The sequence below is a fragment of the Coregonus lavaretus genome, assembly GCF_964263955.1.
Source record: "Coregonus lavaretus genome assembly, chromosome: 26".
In the NCBI taxonomy this organism is placed as follows: Eukaryota; Metazoa; Chordata; class Actinopteri; order Salmoniformes; family Salmonidae; genus Coregonus; species Coregonus lavaretus.
The window spans coordinates 9,927,415-9,941,936 of NC_140013.1; positions in this window are offsets into that span (position 1 = coordinate 9,927,415).

Consider the following 14,522-nt stretch of genomic DNA (forward strand, 5'->3'; position numbering starts at 1 on the left):
GTTCATCTAAGTGCAAAACGTGCTGCTTTGTTCTGGACAGATCTCTTCCCATTTTAGCAACCATTGAGTCTATATGTTTCTACCATGACAGCTTGCTATCTAGGGTTACAGCCAACAGTTTAGTATCCTCAACTTGCTCAAGAGCCACATTATTCAATAATAGATCTAAAGAAGGTTTAGCATTGAGTGAGTGATTTGTCCCAAAAATTATGCTTTTAGTTTTTGAAATATTTAGCACCAGCCTATTGCTAATCAAATCAAATCAAATCAAATCAAATTTTATTGGTCACATGCGCCGAATACAACAGGTGCAGACATTACAGTGAAATGCTTACTTACAGCCCTTAACCAACAGTGCATTTATTTTAAACAAAAAAAGTAAGAATAAAACAACAACAAAAAAGTGTTGAGAAAAAAAGAGCAGAAGTAAAATAAAGTGACAGTAGGGAGGCTATATATACAGTAAAATAAAGTGACAGTAGGGAGGCTATATATACAGGGGGGTACCGTTGCATAGTCAATGTGCGGGGGCACCGGCTAGTTGAGGTAGTTGAGGTAATATGTACATGTGGGTAGAGTTAAAGTGACTATGCATAAATACTTAACAGAGTAGCAGCAGCGTAAAAAGGATGGGGTGGGGGGCAGTGCAAATAGTCCGGGTAGCCATGATTAGCTGTTCAGGAGTCTTATGGCTTGGGGGTAGAAGCTGTTGAGAAGTCTTTTGGACCTAGACTTGGCACTCCGGTACCGCTTGCCGTGCGGTAGCAGAGAGAACAGTCTATGACTAGGGTGGCTGGAGTCTTTGACAATTTTGAGGGCCTTCCTCTGACACCGCCTGGTATAGAGGTCCTGGATGGCAGGGAGCTTTGCCCCAGTGATGTACTGGGCCGTACGCACTACCCTCTGTAGTGCCTTGCGGTCAGAGGCCAAGCAGTTGCCATACCAGGCGGTGATGCAACCAGTCAGGATGCTCTCGATGGTGCAGCTGTAGAATTTTTTGAGGTTACCCAATCTAAGATAAGTGTCTCAGTTATTTATTTTACTGTTGCAGCCAACGTGTATACTGTTGAGTTGTCAGCGTACGTAGACACACAGGCTTTATTCAAGGTCATTGGAAGGTAATTTGTAAAAACAAAAAACAAGAACGGCTCTAGCCGGCTGCCATGCGGTACACCACACTCAACTGAATTTGCATGAGAGAGGCTTCCATTAACAAAAACCCACTGTGTTCTATTAGATAGGTAACTCTCAATCCATAATAAGGCAGAGGATGCAAATCCATAACACCTAATTTTTTTCAGCAATAGGTTATGATCAATGACATCAAAGCTGCACTGAAGTCTAACAAAACAACTCCCACAATCTTCTTACTATCAATTTCTTTCAGCCAATCATCAGTCATTTGTGTCAGTGCCGAGCATGTTGAGTGCCCTTCCCTATAAGAGTCTGTTGTTAATTTGTTTTCTGTAAAATAACATTGTATTTGATCAAACTTTTCAAAAAGTTTGCTAAGCACTTGTAACAGGCTGATTGGTTGGCTGTTTGAACCATTAAAGAGTGCTCTGCTATTCTTGGGTAGCGGAATGACCTTTACCTCCATGTCTGAGGGCACACACTGTCTTTTAGGCTAAAATTGAAGAAGTAGCAAACAGCAGTCACAATGTATTCCACTACCAACCTCAGCAATTTACCATCCAGGTTGTCGGTACCAGGTGATTTGTCCTTATTTATAGATAGCAAAACAAAAATCACCTATTCGACACCCACATTGTGGAACTCAAAACTACAGTGCTTGTCTTTCATTACATGGTCCATTATGCATGAATATGAAGGCTCAGCAGCATTTATTGTTTGCATGTCACACCTACATTTGCTAGTCTTGTCAACAAAAATGATAGTAAAATGGTTGCCAATATCAAAGGTTTTTGTTATAAACAAGCCAATGAAGGATGGAGCCGAGTTTGCTTTTTTGCCTAGAATTTCATTTAAAGTACTCCAGAGCGTTTACTATCATTCTTTATATCATTAATCTTTATTTATTTATTTATTTTTGGAGGGTAGATCAGCTTTAATATTGCAGATAGATTGTCAGCTTTAATATTGCAGATAGATTGTAGCTTCCATCAATGTAATTGTCTGCATCACTTCCAATCCCCCATATATTTTTTTGAAAATATACAGTGTATATATATATATATATATATATATATATATATATATAGTCGTGGTCAAAAGTTTTGAGAATGACAAAAATACTCATTTGCACAAAGTCTGCTGCCTCAGTTTTGATGATGGCAATTTGCATATTCTCCAGAATGTCATGAAGAGTGAGCAGATGAATTGCAATTAATTGAAAAGTCCCTCTTTGCCATGAAAATGAACTTAATCCCCAAAAAACATTTCCACTGCATTTCAGCCCTGCCACAAAAGGACCAGCTGCCATCATGTCAGTGATTCTCTCGTTAACACAGGTGAGAGTGTTGATAAGGACAAGGCTGGAGATCACTCTGTCATGCTGATTGAGTTAGAATAACAGACTGGAAGCTTTAAAAGGAGGGTGGTGCTTGAAATCATTGTTCTTCCTCTGTTAACCATGGTTACCTGCAAGGAAACATGTGCCATCATCATTGCTTTGCACAAAAAGGGCTTCACAGGCAAGGATATTGCTGCTAGTAAGATTGCACCTAAATCAACCATTTATCGGATCATCAAGAACTTCAAGGAGAGAGGTTCAATTGTTGTGAAGAAGGCGTCAGGGTGCCCAAGAAAGTCCAGCAAGCGCCAGGACCGTCTCCTAAAGTTGATTCAGCTGCGGGATCGGGCACCACCAGTGCAGAGCTTGCTCAAGAACGGCAGCAGGCAGGTGTAAGTGCATCTGCACGCACAGTGAGGCGAAGACTTTTGGAGGATGGCCTGGTGTCAAGAAGGGCAGCAAAGAAGCCACTTCTCTCCAGGAAAAACATCAGGGACAGACTGATATTCTGCAAAAGGTACAGGGATTGGACTGCTGAGGACTGGGGTAATGTCATTTTCTCTGATGAATCCCCTTTCCGATTGTTTGGGGCATCCGGAAAAAAGCTTGTCCGGAGAAGACAAGGTGAGTGCTACCATCAGCCCTGTGTCATGCCAACAGTAAAGCTTCCTGAGACCATTCATGTGTGGGGTTGCTTCTCAGCAAAGGGAGTGGGCTCACTCACAATGTTGCCTAAGAACACAGCCATGAATAAAGAATGGTACCAACACATCCTCCGAGAGAAACTTCTCCCAACCATCCAATAACAGTTTGGTGACTAACAATGCCTTTTCCAGCATGATGGAGCACCTTGCCATAAGGCAAAAGTGATAACTCAGTGGCTCGGGGAACAAAACATCGACATTTTGGGTCCATGGCCAGGAAAATCCCCAGACCTTAATCCCATTGAGTACTTGTGGTCGATCCTCAAGAGGCGGGTGGACAAACAAAAACCCACAAATTCTGACAAACTCCAAGCATTGATTATGCAAGAATTGGCTGCCATCAGTCAGGATGTGGCCCAGAAGTTAATTGACAGCATGCCAGGGTGGATTGCAGAGGTCTTGAAAAAGAAGGTTCAACACTGCAAATATTGACTCTTTGCATAAACTCAATGTAATTGTCAATGAAAGCCTTTGACACTTATGGAATGCTTGTAATTATACTTCAGTATACCATAGTAACATCTGACAAAAATATCTCATAACACAAGGAGCAAACTTTGTGAAGACCAATACTTGTGTCATTCTCAAAACTTTTGACCACGACTGTATATATACATATACATACATACATACATACATACACGCACACATATACATACACATATAAATACATACATATACACATACGTACAGTGCCTTGCAAAAGTATCCATCCACCTTGGCGTTTTTCCTTTTTTTTGTCGCATTACAACCTGTAATTTAAATGGAATTTTATTTGGATTTCATGTAATGGGCATATATAAAATAGTCCAAATTGGTGAAGTGAAATGAAAAAAAAATGACTTGTTTAAAAAAATACTAAAAGATAAATAACGGAAAAGTGGTGCATGCATATGTATTCACCCCCTTTGCTATGAAGCCCCTAAATAAGATCTGGTGCAACCAACTACCTTCAGAAGTCACATAATTAGTTAAATAAAGTCCACCTGTGTGCAATCTAAGTGTCACATGATCTCAGTATATATACACCTGTTCTGAAAGGCCCCAGAGTCTGCAACACCACTAAGCAAGGGGAACCACCAAGCAAGTGGCACCATGAAGACCAAGGAGCTCTCCAAACAGGTCAGGGACAAAGTTGTGGAGAAGTACAGATCAGGGTTGGGTTATAAAAAATATCAGAAACTTTGAACATCCCACAGAGCACCATTAAATCCATTATTAAAAAATGGAAAGAATATGGCACCACAACAAACCTGCCAAGAGAGGGCCGCCCAACAAAACTCACGGACCAGGCAAGGAAGGCATTAATCAGAGAGGCAACAAAGAGACCAAAGATAAGCCTGAAGGAGCTGCAAAGCTCCACAGTGGAGATTGGAGTATCTGTCCAAAGGACCACTTTAAGCCGTACACTCCACAGACCTGGGCTATACAGAAGAGTGGCCAGAAAAAAGCCATTGCTTAAATAAAAAAAATAAGAAAACATGCATGTGGCAGGCATGTGGCAGACTCCCCAAACATATGGAAGAAGGTGCTCTGGTCAGATGAGACTAAAATTGAGCTTTTTGTCTATCAAGGAAAACGCTATGTCTGGCGCAAACCCAACACCTCTCATCACCCGAGAACACGATCCCCACAGTGAAGCATGGTGGTGGCAGCATCATGCTGTGGGGATGTTTTTCATCGGCAGGGACTGGGAAACTGGTCAGAATTGAAGGAATGATGGATGGCCCTAAATACAGGGAAATTCTTGAGGGAAACCTGTTTCAGTCTTCCAGAGATTTGAGACTGGTATGGAGGTTCACCTTCCAGCAGGACAATGACCCTAAGCATACTGCTAAAGCAACACTCGAGTGGTTTAAGGGGAAACATTTAAATGTCTTTGAATGGCCCAGTCAAAGCCCAGACCTCAATCCAATTGAGAATCTGTGGTATGACTTCAAGATTGCTGTACACCAGCAGAACCCATCCAACTTGAAGGAGCTGGAGCAGTTTTGCCTCCTCCTCCATGCTTTACAGTGGAAAATACACATGCTGAGATCATCCATTCACCCACATCGCGTCTCACAAAGACATTGCAGTCGGATCCAAAAGTCTCCAATTTGGACTCCAGACCAAAGGACACATTTCCACCGGTCTAATGTCCATTGCTCGTGTTTCTTGGCCCGAGCAAGTCTCTTCTTTTTATTCATGTCCTTTATTAGTGGTTTCTTTGCAGCAATTAGACCATGAAGGCCTGATTCATGCAGTCTCCTCTGAACAGTTGATGTTGAGATGTGTCTGTTACTTGAATTCTGTGAAGCATTTATTTGTGCTGCAATCTGATGTGCAGTTAACTCTAATGAACTTATCCTCTGCAGCAGAGGTAACTCTGGGTCTTCCATTCCTGTGGCGGTCCTCATGAGAGCCAGTTTCATCATAGCGCTTGATGGTTTTTGCGACTGCACTTGAAGAAACTTTCAAAGTTCTTGAAATGTTCCATATTGACTGACCTTCATGTCTTAAAGTAATGATGGACCAACAAATCATCAAATCAAATCAAATGTATTTAGGCAGGAAACTAGGAAGAAACCTAGAGAGCATCAGGCTCCGAGAGGTAGCTAGTCCTCTTCTGGTTGTGCCAGGTGGGGATTATAAGAGTACATGGCCATTAAGGCCAGATCGTTCTTCAAGATGTTCAAACGTTCATAGATGACGAGCAGGGTCAAATAATAATCGCAGTGGTTGTAGAGGGTGTAACAGGTCAGCACCTCAGGAGTAAATGTCAGTTGGCTTTTCATAGCCGAGCATTCAGAGGTCGAGACAGCAGGTGCGGTAGAGGGAGGGAGGGAGGGAGAGAGAGGGTCGAAAACAGCAGGTCTGGGACAAGGTAGCACGTCTGGTGAACAGGTCAGGGTTCCATAGCCACAGGCAAAACAGCAGAAACTAGATCAGCAGCACGACCAGGTGGACTGGGGACTTCCAGGAGTCATCAGGCCAGGTAGTCCTGAGGCATGGTCCTAGGGCTCAGGTCCTCTGAGAGAGAGAGAGAGTTGGGAGAATTAGAGGGAGCATACTTAAGTTCACTCCGGTCACCAGATAAGACAGGAGAATTACACCAGATAGGACAGACTGATCCTAGCCCTCCGGCACATAGACTATTGCAGCATAGATACTGGAGGCTGAGACAGGGGGGGGGGGGTCGGAACAAATCAGCTCCAAGTGATCTTAATTTCCAAAGTATTCCCACGCATAATAGAGAAATATATACTGAGTGGACAAAACATTAGGAACACCTTCCTAATATTGAATTGCACCCCCTTTTGCCCTCAGAACAGCCTCAATTCGTCGGGGCATGGACTCTACAAGGTCTCGAAAGCATTCCACAGGTATGCTGGCCCATGTTGACTCCAATGTTTCCCACAGTTGTGTCAAGTTGGCTGAATGTTCTTTGGGTGGTGGACCATTCTTGATACACATGGGAAACTGTTGAGCTTGAAAATCCCAGTAGCGTTGCAGTTCTTCTCAGTAGCGTTGCATACCCCGTTCAAAGGCACTTCAATATTTTGTCTTGCCCATTCACCCTCTGAATGGCACATATACACAATCTATGTCTCAATTGTCTCAAGGCTTAAAAATCCTTCTTTAACCTGTATCCTCCCATTCATCTACACTGATTGACGTGGATTTAACAAGTGACATCAATAAGGGATCATAGCTTTCACCTGGATTCACCTGGTCAGTCTATGTCATGGAAAGAGCAGGTGTCCATAATGTTTTGTACACTCAGCGTATATTTGACATTTGTATTTAAAAGCATAGTTGAGTTGGCATATTTATGGCATTTTGGCCTTACCCAGGTCTCCTTTAAGTGTCATATGAGTAGTATTTTGATTTCAATAAAACATTTTTTCACATTAATTTCTGAATATTGAAAAATATAAACATGAATATATAAAATTTTTGATTTGGCAAATGTTCCTATATATTGTTGAACATAATACATAATATATTCTACAGGCATACCAAAGTTCCAGAGTGAGATCTATCCTAGTTTTAAAGTTATGGCCCATTTCATACAGACACGTTGGCACAGTAGGCAATGTAAACCAATCACAGCCCTCCGTTTACTTGTATAATTGCACATCCTGCAAATCACCAGCAGAAAGTGACCATTTTCAATCCATTCTTACATTCACATTGTAATCCTTACAAATTGGACCATAACTCTAAAAGTAGCAGAGATTCCACTCTGGAAATCAAAAATGGTATATTTAAAATGTTCATGTTGATACTAATTTTACAGAGCAAGAGTTACATATGAAACCAATGTTTGCTTTGTAGCATCTAGAGATGAAACACTATGTAGTCTTAAAGGAGGCCTGGGTATGGCCAAAATGTCATAAATATGCCAACTTTGATCAATTATTTCTCAATTATGCTTTTAGATTCAAATATATGTCAACAATCTTTCCTCCAAAGAACCATTCTATGTATTACATTTTGTGAAAATCCCACAAATCATGGTCTTTTTTGGTCAGGGTTTTCCCTGTATGCTAAGAGGGTACAATACTCCACCATTGGCAAGAAGAAAGAGTGTTGGTGTGTGTGTGTGTGAGTGTGCATATGTGACACAAAAAGTTGCACACCCACGAGCCATCTAGATCAATACCCACAGGCCATCCAGATCAATGCCCACGGGCCATCCCCCCACTAGCTGGCCTATATCAATGTATGAATGCATCTATTTCAATGCTTCCACATATTATTGATTAACTAATCCACTCAGAGACCTGCTCTCCTGCTCTTTCTCACAGAGGTCCATAACTTAATAGATCCCTTTGGGAATAGCGGGCGCTGAACTGTGAGACAAAATGCCAGCCTGCGATTGGCCTTGGCTAAGGCTAACGTAATTGAGAGAAGCATCAGTGCTCGGGAGAGAGAGAAAGAGCTAGAGAGAGAGAGAAAGAGCTAGAGAGAGAGAGAAAGAGCTAGAGAGAGAGAGAAAGAGCTAGAGAGAGAAAGAGCTAGAGAGAGAGAGAAAGAGCTAGAGAGAGAGAGAAAGAGCTAGAGAGAGAAGAGAGAGAGAGAGAGAGAGAGAGAGAGAGAGAGAGAGAGAGAGAGAGAGAGAGAGAGAGAGAGAGAGAGAGAGAGAGAGAGAGAGAGAGAGAGAGAACAAAATACATGATGAGGTAAACTGTGTTTGTTTGTGTGTTGTATATATTCCAACAGTTTCTCCATGTGAACACTGGCCTCTCTTTGGCTACCACCCCCCATCACTTGCGTGTGTTGTCCATTTTACAATATGTCCTTCGTCAAAAGTCTGTCTGGTCTCCTACCATCATCCCTCATATTAAATGGCTGTTGGGCTGCTCTCATTGGATTTAAACTTGTTGTTCTCTGACTTTTCCTAATGTACACATCTATCAATATTGACTGCTCTCAGATTATCTTGTGGGGCCCTACAATTGACATCTACTAAAAACGTATAACTCTCACTAGCCACTATATCTTCATATTGTCTAAATATTAGGATTTGCTTCCAAAGACTGTTGCTATGCATTTCGATTCAATCACAGGACACCGAGCTATCTAGCAGGCAGGACTCATAGCTATTATATTATTTTCTATAAAATACAATAACTGTGATTATATTGTGTTGCACATTCTACTTCCACTTTAGTTGAATACACTTGGTTACTCCATAGGTGCAACAATGGACAATCCAAGGTCAATATGAAAATATTTCAATGTTCTTTCAATTGTGCCTCATACTCTTCAATACAACTCTCCATGCTTTGCACTTGTACATGTGCTTCACTTCACAATGAAAAAATAACAGCAGTTGGAAACTACAGAGTTTATTATGCAGAAGCATTAAAAAGGAAAGTGGTTTCCAACTCCTTTAATGGCCACATAAAAGCGACCAAGTTAAGCCATATTTGAATTCTATGATACTATATATAGCTTTAGGAAATAATATGCCAAATGCAGTATTGCACATGCAGTTTCAGCAAATAGAGTTATTTAGTCCCATGCAATAATGAGGCTTTGGAGAGAGGCAAGCGGAAAATCCACTGTCTGTGACTTTTTGATATCTAAATGAGTGATGGTTTAACTATGATTCACAGGTACATCCACTTAGCATTCTCTTAGTCAATTAGTAAATATCCCCTCTCTGTCACGTCTACTCCCTCTCCCCCTCTCCGGCACTTGAGGTCGCCAGTTGACTGTTCATTACACACACCTGCCACCATCATTATGCACACCTGCGCTGTATATATAGGGGAGGTAATCACCTTCCTGATTACCTCCCCTATATAAACTCAGCAAAAAAAGAAACGTCCTCTCACTCTCAACTGTGTTTATTTTCAGCAAACTTAACAAGATTCAACAACTGAGACATAAACTGAACAAGTTCCACAGACATGTGACTAACAGAAATTGAATAATGTGTGCCTGAACAAAAGGGGGGTCAAAATCAAAAGTAACAGTCAGTATCTGGTGTGGCCACCAGCTGCATTAAGTACTGCAGTGCATCTCCTCCTCATGGACTGCACCAGATTTGCCAGTTATTGCTGTGAGATGTTACCCCACTCTTCCACCAAGGCACCTGCAAGTTCCCGGACATTTCTGGGTGGAATGGCCCTAGCCCTCACCCTCCGATCCAACAGGTCCCAGACATGCTCAATGGGATTGAGATCCGGGCTCTTCGCTGGCCATGGCAGAACACTGACATTCTTGTCTTGCAGGAAATCACACACAGAACGAGCAGTATGGCTGGTGGCATTGTCATGCTGGAGGGTCATGTCAGGATGAGCCTGCAGGAAGGGTACCACATGAGGGAGGAGGATGTCTTCCCTGTAATGCACAGTGTTGAGATTGCCTGCAATGACAACAAGCTCAGTCCGATAATGCTGTGACACATCGGCCCAGACCATGACGGACCCTCCTCCTCCAAATCGATCCCGCCTCGGTGTAATGCTCATTCCTTCAACGATAAACGTGAATCCGACCATCAACCCTGGTGAGACAAAACCACGACTCGTCAGTGAAGAACACTTTTTGCCAGTCCTGTCAGGTCCAGCAACGGTGGGTTTATGCCCATAGGCAATGTTGTTGCCGGTGATGTCTGGTGAGGACATGCCTTACAACAGGTCTACAAGCCCTCAGTCCAGCCTCTCTCAGCCTATTGCGGACAGTCTGAACACTGATGGACGGATTGTGCGTTCCCGGTGTAACTCGGGCAGTTGTTGTTGCCATCCTATACCTGTCCCGCAGGTGTGATGTTCGGATGTACCGATCCTGTGCAGGTGTTGTTACACGTGGTCTGCCACTGCGAGGATGATCAGCTGTCCGTCCTGTCTCCCTGTAATGCTGTCGTAGTCGTCTCACAGTACGGACATTGCAATTTATTGCCCTGGCCACATCTGCAGTCCTAATGCCTCCTTGCAGCATGCATAAGGCACGTTCACGCAGATGAGCAGGGACCCTGGGCATCTTTCTTTTGGTGTTTTTCAGAGTCAGTAGAAAGGCCTCTTTAGTGTCCTAAGTTTTCATAACTGTGACTGTAATTGCCTGCCGTCTGTAAGCTGTTAGTGTCTTAACGACCGTTCCACAGGTGCATGTTCATTAATTGTTTATGGTTCATTGAACAAGCATGGGAAACAGTGTTTAAACTCTTTACAATGAAGATCTGTGAAGTTATTTGGATTTCTACAAATTATCTTTGAAAGATGGGTGCTGAAAAAGGGAAGTTTCTTTTTTTGCTGAGTTTATGTCACTCCCTTTGGTTCCTTCCCTAGGCGTTATTGATTCTGTTCCTGTGTTTCATGTCTGTACGCTACTCATTTTTCTTGTTTTGTTCCGTGTTTCATTTATTATTAAATTCACTCTCTGTACTTCCTTCGCGACTCCCAGCGTACATGTTACAGAATAACGCCTCACCAAAGGGGAGCATCAGGATGTTTTTGTTTTTTTGTTGGTGACGTCAGGTCGAAAGCCACAGCCGAAGCAACCTCCCTTGCCTCAGCCGGCTCGACTGGCTCCCATGTCTCAGCCAGCTCGTCAGGCTCCCAAGCCTCAGCCGGCTTGTCAGGATCCCATGTCTCAGTCGGCTCGACAGGTTCCCATGCCTCAGCTTGCTCGATAGGTTCCCATGCCTCAGCTTGCTCGACAGGTTCCAAACGCCTCAGCAGAGGCGACCGGCCCCCGGGTCTCAGGAGAAGTGACTCTTCCACCCCTGGTCCTTGTCTCTACCTTCTTGCCCTTTGTGCTGTTGTCTGTGCCCAATAATGTTTGTACCATGTTTTGTGCTGCTACCATGTTGTGCTGCTGCCATGTTGTGTTGCTACCATGTTGTGGTCATGTGTTGTTACCATGCTGTGTTGTCATGTGTAGCTGCCATGCTGTGTTGTTGTCTTAGGTTTCTTTTTATGTAGTGTTGTGGTGTCTCTCTTGTCGTGATGTGTGTTTTGTCCTATATTTTAATTTTTTATCCCCCGTCCCCGCAGGAGGCCTTTTGCCTTTTGGTTGGCCGTCATTGTTAATGAGAATTTGTTCTTAACTGACTTGCCTAGTTAAATAAAGGTTTAAAAAATGTTTTTAAAAAGTATTTTGCGGAAGGCCCTGCCATCTACTGGTATAACGTCGCTATTGAATGCAGTTCTAAAACAATCTCTAAACTTTTATTTTGGAAATGAAACCGGAAGCTGCAAAGCAACTCTAACATCTGGGCCAGAGTTGCTTTTGATTGACTAGCTAACTTCGACTAGCTACGTTCGGTTCATGTCCTTTGCAGATGCCACATTACTGACAAAGGTTTGTACATATAAAAAATATCTGTAACCGAGTAAAGGGAGACATAAAGTAAGAATTGAACGTGTAAATGTTCATTCATAGTCGTAACATAGGGTTTGTGTGTTTACAGATCTAATTTAACGTTTACGTTTCATGTTGCATACATGGCTTTTCTTACAATCCTAATGATATGTACGTTCAACCTTTTGGCAGCTATCTCCTTCCAGTTCCCAGTGGAAATGTTCAATTGAATGACCCTCCAAATAGGAATTACAAGCAGTGGTGGAAAAAGTAACCAATTGTCATACGTGAGTAAAAGTAAAGATACCTTAATAGAAAATGACTCAAGTAAAAGTGAAAGTCACCCACTAAACTACTACTTGAGTAAAAGTCTAAACGTATTTGGTTTTAAATATACTTAAGTATCAAAAGTAAATATAATTGCTAAAATATACTTAAGGGAGTGAACATTATTTATAATAAGGGTTACATGGAGAAAATCGGACCTTTCTGAAATGAAAATGGACAGCCCTCCCTTCAGCAAAATATATTTCACCTAAACCCTCCCTGAACGCTTGAAAAGCGTTTCGCTAAAAGCTGTCTGGGTTTAAACATCTTCTATTGTACTGAAAGTGAATACCTTAATCAATTGATAGTGACAGAATATGATTATTTCCCAAGCAAAGTACATTTCTTGTCTCCTCTACTATAGAAGGTTGTAGCTCAGCCTCTGTATATCCAAGAAACTAAACAATGATATCCCCATATGCATCGGAGTCATGTCTTAAATGATATTTTACAGCTTGTTCCTAGCATAAAGCATTGCGGCCCAAAGCACTGTTATAGATCACTTCATATAATCGGGCTCAGGGTTGGAATATCCATTGTGGTATGTAATGCAGCCGAGTTTTATTTACACCATCCCAGCAGCCATCTTAGAAATACAACTTTGCTCTGGGCTTCTCCAAGCATGCACTTTGTAGCCTATAGGCTATGGATCATTTGATTGAGACCACACTAAATAGCCTATAGGCGCACTTGATATTGCGCCCCAAGCAGACAATCAGAGATGAGGGGCGGCATCGAGCACACATCGATATATAGCCTAATAAGCAACTCATTCTAAAACACTGTGAAATGTAGACATTTAGTCAATTACAGATTACATGACCCTCCCCTGGACTAGATTTTAAAAAAAATACTAAACCCTCCCCTTGACTGAAATTGAAAAAGCATGACCTCCCCCATTTTCCTTCAGGTACCCATTAGGTAAATTCCGATCCATGCCTAACTATCAAAAGTAAAAGTATAAATCATTTAGAATTCCTTATTTTAAGCAAAACAGGCAGCACCATTTTCTTGTAATTTTTTATTTAAGGATTGCCAGGGGCACACTCCAGCACTCAGACATAATTTACAAATGAAGCATGTGTGTTTAGTGAGTCTGCAAGATCAGAGGCAGAAGGGATGACCATAGCTGTTCTCTTAATAAGTGCTGGAATTGGACAATTTTTCTGCACTGCTAAGCATTCAAAGTGTAAGGGGTACTTTTGGGTGTCAGGAAAAATGTATGGAGTAAAAAGTACATTATTTTATTTAGGAATCTAGTTAAGTAAAAGTTGTAAAAATAAATAGTAATGTAAAGTGCAGAGAGACAAAAAAAACTACTTAAGTAGTAGCCTACTTTAAAGTAATTTTACTTAAGTACTTTACACCACTGATTACAAGTGGGAAACTCAAATAAATATTGTTGTCAAGTTGTGACGTTTCCCCACTGACCTTTTTACCTGATCAACCAAAAGATTACAACAAATCAGTTTCTGACAATTACTTACAACCTTGTCAATATGGAGAATATAGCTATTTTGATCATGTGTCAATGTTAGGCAAACTAGCTAACTTTATTATTATCAATGTTAGCTAGATTATCAAGCTAGCTAACATCTTATTGGTTGAATAATTGTTCCGACTTCAAAAGCACGTGAACACATTCATGCCGGATTTACGACTTCTCAATTTCCCATGAGCCCATGAAACCACCCTCTCCCTTAGCGTCCAGCATTACTAATGCTGCGTTCACATGCTAGTCGGAATTAGGAAACTCGGAAATGCCCAACTTGCTAAATGGTTGAACGTGGCACGTGTATAACTACAACCTATTGGCAAGTAGGACATTTCTGAGTTTCCTAGTTCCGACAAGCATGTGAACGCAGCTTTAGTCCTCTGGGTAACAGTGTAGTTGTATCTGGTTCTCCATGGGTGATGCAGTATGCTTGCTTGAGTAAAAATGAGGAGCAAGAATGAAATTGAAATCTCAGTTTATTAATCTCAAAGGCACCCTGTACCTTGAAAACTGTTTACAAATATAATCTGTCAAATTTTACAATAATAAAACACACAATGTCCAGCATTTTCCTCATTTATATCATTATTGTTATTATTATTATTTTGACTAATATCACTTCTTCACATGTAGAAAGTTTTTGTTTTATTAAAAAGAAAAAGAAAACATATATATATATAGATGTGATTATCAATTCATACAATGTAAAAAATAACGTTTTCAACAA